This window comes from Phalaenopsis equestris, unplaced genomic scaffold (assembly GCF_001263595.1).
Source record: "Phalaenopsis equestris unplaced genomic scaffold, ASM126359v1 Scaffold000387, whole genome shotgun sequence".
Classification (NCBI taxonomy): Eukaryota; Viridiplantae; Streptophyta; class Magnoliopsida; order Asparagales; family Orchidaceae; genus Phalaenopsis; species Phalaenopsis equestris.
The window spans coordinates 462,145-474,058 of NW_018164829.1; positions in this window are offsets into that span (position 1 = coordinate 462,145).

Below are 11,914 nucleotides of genomic sequence, written 5' to 3' on the forward strand. Positions count from 1 at the left end.
CAGTGTTGTAGGGCAAAAAATTGCTAAAAATTAAACTTTTATGCTGTAAGTTCTTCTCGTCTTATGCTTATCGATTTAGAAAATAAGACTATTCTCTGTTTTTCCTCGTCTCTTGTTTTTAACACTTGGTGTTATTTAGATGGAGAAAATGTTTGTTGGGTCATGGGTTTTCTTCGAAATGGTTCTAGCTCTCTTACGCGGCGAAAGGTTAGAAAAATGGAAAAGTTTGATCTTTAGTTATGCTATTGTAACTCCCTTCTTGTGAACTAAGGTAGATATATATGTATGTGTTCGCGTGCAGTGTGCTTGTCTTTGCACACTTTTATGCATCTAAAGTTTCATATCATCATATGGCACAATACATGAAAATTTGTTCTTTGTTTCATGGATTATTTTTCCTATTGTGAAGTGTGATTTTATTACCTAGTTTTTTGATTTAGCCAGTTTTCTCATTCTGTTCATTTTGAAGTCTTAGAATATCATACGTCATGGGTGCAAAGAAAGTGATTGTGGAATACTTTAACTGCTAGCCAGAATGGAGCATGTTAATCTGATATTTGTGCTTGAAAATTTTGAATTTAATTGAAATTCACATGTTTAATACTTCTTTGATCTGCATTACAGCCCGCTTCTTCAAATAATGTTTCTAGAACATTTAGGCAAATGTGTGATGATATCTTCTGCAGTTGACACTAGTCTTTTGGGAATTGAGGCGATTCTATACCTGCATTGTTATTCACCAAAATTTTAAGGAAAAATTACATATATGCTACTCAATTCCTATGTATTTACATATCTAACACCTAAACTTCAATTTTTACGTATGTAATCTTACCTATGCATAAAAAGATATATCTCGCTTTTAAGAAGTTAAAATGGTGGTATTTTCTTGTATGATATGAAACATTTGGGTGTTATAAAATGTAAAAAGTAAAGTTTAGGTGTTAGATATGTAAATATAAAGGAATTGGATGGTATGTATGTAAATACCCCAATTTTAAATGCCGAAATGATCTCCTTGAATATGAAGAGGTGAACTTGTTTCCCTCCAACACTTCCGGTGGCCTGGCCAACCTAATTTACTGTGAATACCTTAATAGGCTGTTGAGGTGGCTCAAAAAATGGATGAATCCATTGTTCAAAGTGATATGGAAATGACAAGCCGATGTATTGAACTATCTTATAGTCAGTGTCCACCAAGTTTAGTGAGGAAATCCTTTCTTCTGTTTCTGGAAACCCAGCAACGGTGCTTTTCTGATTTGTCAGTCTACACAGAAGTGCTTACTTTGGGTGTTTCTGTCTATGAACGTAAACCCAGGTATGGCACAATGAGTGCACTTTTTCTTTGACATTAATTGTGAAAGACCATTAACTCATTAATTTTGCATTTGAAGGACCTTATTGTTGTTGATCAATGCCTCAACACTTTTTTTGTGGGAATTTTGTGAAGCATGATTGATGGTTTGATCAGCTTTTGGTAGTATGGCTTAATTCTTCTGCTCTTTTTGCCTTGTTGAAAAATCTGTTTACTATTATTGACATTTTCCCTTATAGAAAAGGAATGTAAATGCATCTAGTATTCTGTGAATCTACACTTCAAAATATTCATGAAGCTAGTGTTCGATATAGTGAAGTTCTGTGAAGCTAGTGTTCGATATTTTTTACTTAAAGCAGTAATAGGTGGGCGAGGAATTAAAGTTTTAAGATAAAAATAGTTAACTTACATTAATACGTGTAAATGTATTAGAAGGATTAAAATTGTTCAAACGTCAGTTCCTTTGGTCGGATCCAGTTCATTTAGAGGTAGTTTCTTTCGTAATCTTCCAATTTGTTTAGACAACTGTGTTTCGGAACATGAAATTAGATAGTTGGTTCTAAATTGTATTATTTGGCTGCATTTGGTAATTCTAAAGCCATGGTAATGCTCTTCTTGGTTTGAAACAACAGAAGGGGAGAACGTGCAGGATAGTTGTTTCTTTTGTTTTTGGCTTGAATCAATGCTCTGTTGTCTGTTTTATGAGCAATGCAGAAGAACACATTACATAATGATTATTCAGTCAATTTTATCCTTATGTTAATGAAACGATATCCAGAGCTTTGAAAATGGAGCCTTTTGAAGAACTCATGGTCAGTGTTTCACCTGAAAGTATCAAGTTTATTATTTTAATTTTCCAGTTCTTTAGCAGTAATTAGTCCAATATTTTGGTTACATTTCATTCCATGCACTTTGATGACTGGTTCATGTTACTAATAGGACCTCGCTTTTGGTCTGGTCCTCCACTTTAGTAGGTCGTTTCTTTAAGTCAAATATTTAATGTCATGTCTTTTTATGCAAGTTTATCCTCTCATCTAAAATGAGTGTATCTGTCACACCACAACTCGCCTCCCTTTAAGGGTCGGCTGAGGTGCGACAGAGACAGACAATTTGACCAGACTAAATTCTCTCAAGCACTCATTCAAACTTGTTGATCCTGACCCAATGAGTGATAAACTAGTCTAACTAAATTTTTTCAAATATAGTGGATACATTTCATTTAATTTTATATTCAAATATACTCGAAAGCGTTGAAATTATATTATCAAAACATACACATACATACACATACACACATTACACACATACATATATTACACACATACATACACACATACATATATTACACACATACATACACACATACAAATACATATATACAGACATAGAGACAGACACATACATGCACACATACATACAAACACATACAGACATACAAACATACATATCGACATACACACATACATACAGACACACATACATACAAACACAAACACACACACATAAATTGCCAACATCTCCATCTGCTACTGTCACTCTGCAGTCGTTTACTTGCTGCTAACCCTTCCCTATAGTCAAACCTGCCTTCCCCTGTTTCCCTACCACTGACCCTAGTTCCCTTTCCCTGTTGCTGCCAACATCCTCACCTCTACCATCACTCTTATTGGAGTCTATGTGTTGTGTTTTTAGGCTTGTGTTGTTGTTTGTTGTCATAATTTAATGTTGCAAGAGTCTCGTTTGTATCATTTTGAATTTAATAATAATAATTGTGTTTTTTCGTGGTGGATTGGGCTTTTTTCCTTCCGTATCATTTGATATCAGAGTTAGCCCAACCCTAGACCTATCATAGAGGTTTTATAGCATCCGTCCCCACCCAAGACACCTACTAAAATTTATTTGCCCTAAAAGCTTTGACGAATGAAGTCGAAGCTTCCCAACCCCAGAAGATGGATGCGGGAGCAACTATAGTACCGTGGACACGTTACTGTATCTGCTACGGTACCACGATCCTATTTTCCTATTTAATTCTTTTCATTTCCTTTCCTAATGCTTTTTCATTATAATTCCTTTCCTTCTCTACTTCTTTCTTATCCCTCTCCTGACCTATTATATCTTTTTCCTATCCCACTCTTTTCCTATTTTATCTAGTAATCCTCTCTTTATATTGGTGTCGTTTTTTGAGGTTAGAGGAGGTTTTTGGATGATTATTGATTTTAGCAACTGCCTTTTAAGGTGTACTTCCCCGCCAGGGGCTCTATACGACGACAAGAAGCTACTTCGGCTGTAACTCGTCCGAGATGGTGACCATTTCCAAGGATCTGGGTGGTGTTCCGGCTGTAACTCGACCTTGACGAGACATTTATTCATCCGCAATCCCCTCCGATCCCGCTTCCAGCAGCCGCAAACCTCTCAAACTTGCTGTTTGTAGCTGTCCTGCTGCTGCCAACCACACCGACACACTAGTTCCCTCTCCTTGCTGCTGCCAACATCCCCACCTGCTACCATCACCCTTATTGGAGTCTATGTCTTATGTCTTTATGCTTGTGGTGTTATTGTGATTTCATGTCGTAGGAGTCTCGTTTGTACCCTTTTGAATTCAGTAATAATAATTGTGTTTTTTCGTGATGGATTGGGTCTTTTTAACTCCAGTATCATACCTGCATGCATGCATCATACATGCGTACATACATACCCAAACAAACATACCTACCTACCTACCTACATACATACAACAGACATACATGCATGCATGCATACATGCTTCCACACATGCATGCATCCATACATCCATACATCCATACATCCATACATGCATGCTTGAATCCATAGATGCATCCATAAATGCATGCATGCAGACATGCATCAATGGGTCTGTGGGTATGCATGCATACATCCATCCATCCACACACGCGCACACGCGTGCATTCGCAGATACATACATCCAAAATCTTATTATTTGCATATTTTTAGTACCCAAAATCTTACATTTTATTCCATTTGATTTTGACAAGACATCAAAATGTTTAAAATGCAGACAAACTAAATGGAGCACACCTGTACTTTGTCTAAATGAACATCCCTTGAGTTCGCTTAACCTGCAGAAGATGTTGGGGTTGTGCTCTGTTCATCAGAATAGTTGGACAAGACCCATAAAAGGGAAAAATATTTACATACGTCAAACACACTCAGAATTGTGTGTATGACTGTTATTCTGGGGGTACTAGAGGGTTATGTTACTGTTATTGTGGTTAATACCCCTAATAGCCTCACAAAACCCTCAAATGACACGAAAAAAGATGAGCGTCGAACCCACAGAATGTATTAGTAGGTTATTGAGAGATTATTGAGATGCTATTGAGGTTAATGCCCTTAATAACCTCTCAATAACCCTCAATAGTTGAGTTATTGGAAGGTTATTCAGAGTTATACGCACGCAGAATTGTGTGCATATGACGTATGCAAATAGCACTCCATAAAAGGATGTGACAGCCAATACGTGATAAGAAAGAGGAATGTTGTACGATTTTGAGAGTGCGAGCGAGGCAAATTATTTTCTATTTTGATATTAGCGTTTAGGGAATTATATGACGAGTTAATTATGAAATTGTGAGTGAGGTAAATTATTTTTTGTTTGGATATTAGCTTTTAGGGAATTGTATGAGTTTGAATTAATGATGGATATTCTTGTGAATTTCAAGTTTTGTTTTTATATTTTTCTTTTAATTTTTGAATCATATTGGGAACTCTTCTTCAATCGTTTTATATTCTCTTAGTTAATATTTAACAAAGTTAACAAAGCAAAAAATAACCTGATTGCATAATTAGATTTTTGGTAATTAGGGGAATATATCACTTTAATTACTAACTTGAGTAACTACTCATTCTTATATGACTTAATAAGTGGTTGAATTTCACAGTTTAAAGGACTATGGTTAGTCTCCTTGTCATTGAGAAAACATGAATTGCATGTCCCTAATGCTTTACCTGATCATTGAAATATTGAAATTATAAATTCTAAAGACATCACATCTACAACTTGGTCTATTCTTTGTTGTTGCTCAACATAATGTGAATAAAAGTTAGTTGTCTTATGTAGTAAGTATGCCTTACATATAGAACCTTTAGATAGTGTTTTTATTTTTAATGGCTCTTTTAGTTTTATTTTAAAATTGTAATAACATAAATTATTTAGTATGATATAAAATTTATTCTTTATGAATTACATAACTTGACATTTGGAAGACATCCCTCTCAAATAATTATATCCATCGATATTGTACTGGACCTCCTATTATTAGATTTATGATATGATGCTCCATAAAGTCTAAGAATTCAAGATAAAATATTCGCTCAAATTAGCATAATATCATTGCAATTTTTTTCTTCAAGTTGTCTCAATGCATCTACTTTCAATGAGTTGCATATAAATCTTTAAAAAAATATATATTGATTTTAATTAATGGATTAAATATTTGAATTGGTAAAGTGTCGAATGTAGTAGGCATCAAGTATTGCAAAAAATATGATAGTTAGTACTTTTTCATGTAAAATATATTTTCTGCTTTAAGTCGAGCGGTTTTAAGTTAGATTTGTACATGCTAGGGAATTTCAAAGATTGCAACCATTCTCAAATTATTTATACGTGGCCATTCAAGTGCTCCATGGAAGCTATGAGCAAAAGATAGCCTTCATTTGATTAAGTCTTGTTCTAAATTATATTCAACCAAGCAAAACACATACAAAATATAAAAAAAACTCTTTAGACTTAATTAGGCATAATCCTATACTTTCTATTATTATTTTTGGGAATTCACATACATAGCACCAAATTTTATATATTTACTTAACTCACACTCAAACTTTGATTTTTACATCCAAAGCGCCATACCTATGGAAATAGTATAATTCATTTTTTAATACATCTTTTCAAACATAGGAAAACGTGCATAACTTATAAAAATTAAAGTTTGGGTGCGAGATAAGTAAATGCATAAGTTCGGGCGGTATGTATGTCAATTTCCATATTATTTTTTTATCAACTAATTTGAAAATTATGAATCCTAATTAAAATTTAAATCATCCAAATTAGGTTAACTATGGCCTAGTTTCAAAATTACATTCACTTCACCCTAAATTCCTTGGAATAACACTAAAAATTATATAACTTAGGTTTAAACTTTTTACTATCATTCAAAAGAGTTAGCAAGGACACTAAATTCACCTCATTGCAACTCTAGATTTTTTATGTAACCAAACCTTATCTCAGGCTCAGGGAGTCACTTAATCTTTGTTGGCCCTAATCTTCTCGCTACCACTCATATACAATAAAAATTTTTCCCTATGATTCTGAAGGTATAAAAGCAATTTTCTACATCAGATTTAGCTCTTATAATTCTTCAAAACCTATACTACATTATATGATTCTTCTCATCAAGATTAAATATGAGAATGTCATTCGAGTATATCATTAGGAATTTGTCATTGAATGTTATTTGGATTATATTTGTCAATCACATGAATCTACTAGTGATATTTTATTATCCAAAGAGCATAAACAATCATTCATATAGAACATTTAGAGTTTTAAATGCTATATTCAGACCATTTTTAAGTGTAATTCTAATATAATGGCAACCTCTTTTAAAATCAATCATGGAGAAATAGTTAAATCTAGTATATGATCAATTATATTATTCAATCTAAGAAATAAAAATTTATATTTAATAGTGATTTTATGAATATCCTAATCATCCACATACATTTTTCATATTCTATCTTTTTTAGAAGTTAGTAAAGTAGGAACAACAAAAAGTTTTTTTGAAGAGAAGATTTTCTCAATAGTTCAGCTACTTGTTTTTTGAGCTCATATACTTTACATATTTCATATTACAATATGATAAACTTAGAAATTGGTATTAAGAAATAATATATTTAGCATTTTAAATGTCCCTTAAGTGTGATAATTATTTGGTAGATCACCAGGTGAACGATCATTAAACTTTGATAATAAGTTTGAGATCACAAAAAGGATATGATAGTTAACTAGATCATGAGTGACCTACTTAACATAAAGTACATGAAGATTATATATATAGTTAAAACCCTCACTCTTTACTATGATGACTAAAATGATGACAAATGTAAAAAAAAATCTAAAAATTAGAGTTAAAAATAATCTCCCTAATAGCAACAAATGAAATCACTCTAAGAAAAAAGTTTGGCATTCTTATTCTAACTAAGAACAAACTAAATCTCAAAACCAGTCCTCCCAATATTTTTATAGAAAATAATTTCATAATCTTATCTTTCTATTTAACCGTGCATGTTCTGTTAAACTTAATGAACTATATTTATGTAAAAAATTCCTAGTTCTAGTAAAATGTGTGCTATGTCTATGAAGAGAATATTTTTATATTTATTCATGTTTATGTATATCAAGCATCTACATGTGATAGGTGAAAAGTGTTGTTTATCAAATGCACTTAAAATAATTTAGGATGGATTTTTACGTTGAGATTTGGCTCAATTTTTTTATGTGAATGTCCACATCTATAATTAATCTATAGCTTATATTATTGCATGCAACATGCATGATAAAAACATTTCTATTACTCTAAATATCATTCATAGCTACTCTCATGCAGCTCATGATACCAATTTGCTCTTCTTCAATGGCTTTTATTCTTATTTGATAAATGTGTCTCTTCGTGAATTTCATGAAAATCCTCCTCCTCCACATTCCTTACCTTTTCTTAATACATAATTTATGCTATGTATTGACTTCTTATATGCCTCCTTTCATATAACTTGAAATAAATTATTTTAGCAATGTGCTTTAGGCTAAACTCACCAACATTCTTATTAATATATACAATAAATGATGAAGAGCTATATTTTATAATATATTTTTGAGTTTTGAAAGATTAGTTTACCCCTTAAATTTTAAATCCTAAATCCTATACAAAGATGCATTTTTCTTATGCCTTTTAAGGAGTAAAGAACAATTGAAACAATATTTCAATGTTTCTGAGTTTTGATTTTCTATTTATTTCTAATATTTATTCTAAGACTAATTATAAATTTGTTGGCTAGTTTCCAATCTTGGCATGTACAATTGATCCTATCAATTAAATCCTCAAATATGTTCATAACTTCAGTTATTTACATATTTTGTTAATCGAAGGTGATTTACTATTCATGTAATATTTTATAGAATTTCTAAAATAATATTCATACATAAGTATTTACTTCATCTTTATTAAAGATAGAGATAGTCTTTCTAGTCTCTCTTCCTTCGTTAGAACATTATTGCTAACAATTATGTTTACAAATGTGATTCTCTTATAGTCATCTACTTAATATCCGTCAAAGAATTTATCCATTTAGAAGAGCCAATATACAAAATTTATTAGGATCATTAATTATATTTCATGCTGGTACAAAATTTATAAGCATTAACATTTTTATGATATTATTATTTTTTGTTTAGCCTATTATTTATTTATTTTTTATCTTAAATTGATAGCCATTTCTCAAGTTTAATAAAACTCATCTTCTATCTTTTTATTTTTAGCAGAAGTTTTTGTAGGCGATAAATTTTGTAATCAAGTATTCAACAATTATATTTGGTCAGTTCAATTTATGATTATTTCATCTAATTTATAAAGTTTTTTTTTATCAATTTATAAAGAAATTTTTTGTACTCTCCAAGACTAGTTATATAAGTGATTAGTACTCGTAAATTTAGGATGCATGTTTGTATGAAGTAAAAATGGAAGTTAGAATTATTTTAGTGTAAATAAAGTATGCAACCCAATGCTTATTGAATTTAAATGTAAAATAAGTTTATGAAATGATTTTGAACTCTTAAAAAAACAATTCAAAGTGAATGACAAAATTAACTTAGAATAAATTAATCAAAATGTTATATTTATAATGTTGTAAATCCTAACTTTGGTTTTGTGTTGATAGTGGAACACTATTTTACCAATAAAGATCACTTAAGGAAATTTGGGCAGTGATAGGTTATGAACGTGATTGGCTAGCTAAATGATTGGAAAAGCAAATAGTTTGCAATTATACAATGCTTGTAAGTTGCACACAAATTGTAATTTACCAAAAAGAATTATAGTAGGAAATAAAATAAAATAAAATGAAGTTAAAATTGTCCAAAATTTATAGAATGATCTTTTATGAATTTCAAATCCAATACATGCAAATGCTATAGTTAATAATTGGTCATCAAGTCTTCAAGTGCTCTTCCTCCTCCTAAGTTTTGAAATCAAAATTGGTTATTTTATGGTATTATTTCTCCAATGCTTTAAAATATTATAGGAAATGTGTAAAATGATGTCTATGTTATTGGGATCTTATCAGTAGAGTGGTGGAATAATGGATGCTAAATGTTATGGGTGGCCAAGGCTTGAAAAAGCTAAACCCAAAAGTGTATAAAACGATCTGAAAATTTGAGGTAGGTTGATGGCCAAAAACTTACCACGAAGTAAACTAGTCAATCACGTCAGTATACACATTAAGTAATAATACGATTAAAGAATACCACATTTCGATTCCATGAGGAAAAGAGATAAGAAATATTCTGAAAGGTAAATATTCAATTTACTAAACGTCTCAACCTAGTTCAACATAATCAAACATAAGAAATGAAGTTTCTAAAATTCTATTTGAAAACAGAAATAAAATTCATGAGGTCGAGAAACAAAGGAAAGAACAAACAGATAAATCTTACAATTCTTCAAGTGAGATGAGGATTGCGCTTTTGTGAATAAGGAATCGTGATGATTTATGACATTTTTTAACTTTCCTCTAAGTGATAGTTGTCAATAGTGATAAAACGTTTTCCTTATGCCCATGGTTAGGTCAAAAGAAAACTAGAACCTATAAATTTAAATTCACTTCTAGGTTGCAAAATCCCGATATAATATGTCTATTCTTATTCAAATTTTGTGATTAACCATTTCGTTCCTCTATGCAATGGGTAGAAGATGTAAATCTCGAAATATATTAACATCTTATTGATCATATCAAGTGTAAATGAAATCTGATGGTTAACACAACAACATAGACATCAAACTTTAGTAAAATGTTACGGGGAAAAAATTGTCAAAGAAAATCACAAAACCACAATCCTTTCATCTCAGCGACGTGAAAAAGAACTTAGTCACTCATGTTAGAAGGAATGATGGAAATCAAGTATAGAGAAGTCATTGTTGCAAGTGAAACTTGAAAGTAAAAAACTTACAAAATAACTTATTCCATCTTTCATAGCAGTAGATCTCTCTCTCATACAATCTCCTCTCAGAATCAATATAAAAAATTAAAGAGAAAAGGGAAAAAAACCCTTAGGGTTTCAACCTCAAGAAAGTAAGAATCTTAAGAGAGAAGCTCCCAAATCCTTCCAAATTTTGTCTCCAATCGCCCTCAATGGCTCCTCATCTTTAAGATTCCTCAAGACCTCTTTTTAAAATCAAAATTTCAGATTTGACAAGAAAATTCTTTTCAAAAATATTTCTTGCTTCATCAACGCATTCACACCAAAATTTGGTGTGGGCACACTCGTAATTTGGATTGGGCGGTGAGGTCACACTTGATCTGTGCGTGGGCACGTTGGGCTTTTGAAAGAGCGGCGTGGTTATGCCCAATTCTGGCCTGGTCATGCGATGTGGTTACACCCATTGCAGGAGAGGTCGTGCCAATACTGACCATTTTTTTGTTTTTTTTTTGTTCTCAAATTTGCGTACGATCTCCTGTAACCTATAAAATTACCAACAAAAATCTTCCACAAATGTAAATCCATGATAAATAAGGTAAAATAATATGAATAGAAGCGAGTGAAATTACATAAAATTGACTCATGTCATAGGTCAACAATTAACTATCAATTGATAGAAAGTATTATATTCTTCAAGGAATTTTTTTTAATATTAATCTAGAATAGATGGTTCATTTTTATGAGAATTAGGTCTAGTTAAGACTAGACTAGGTCTAGAGCTATAATGGGGGATTTGATAGGGTTCTAGGATGAAATGGTCTGCATAATTATTTTGGAAATATATGTATAAAACGGGGTTTTTGTAAGAAAGAATAATAGTTTGAGAAATGGAATTCTTACTTGTTGCCCAAGTAATAACTTTCAAAATTTAATGTTATGCCCCAAAGCTTTTTCCACTTCTTTGTTAAAATATCATCCATCCCACCTTTCATTTATAATAAACATTTATAGAGGTATATAAATAATCTAAACTTCAAATAAAGAGGAAGAGAGAAAGAGTTAATGCTGGCCCACTTAAAAGAGTGCAAGGGGGTTGCAGTAGCCTTAGCCAATGGAGAACTCTTCATGTTTCAAGAGAGTGGTTGGTTATGTAATAAGGGGAGTTGGATTGTTGGTAGTTAAGATCCTAAATAACAACTTTTTTTTAAAAGTTCATATAGTATTCTAATGTAACCCTAGAAACTGAGAGACCATAATAGTCACACTATCCATTACCTTATATAAGAGACTATAATAGCCACACTATTAAAAATTTGAAGAATAATGATAGTTTGTTCAATGGTAACAATCCTTTGCTTAAAAAAGTAACA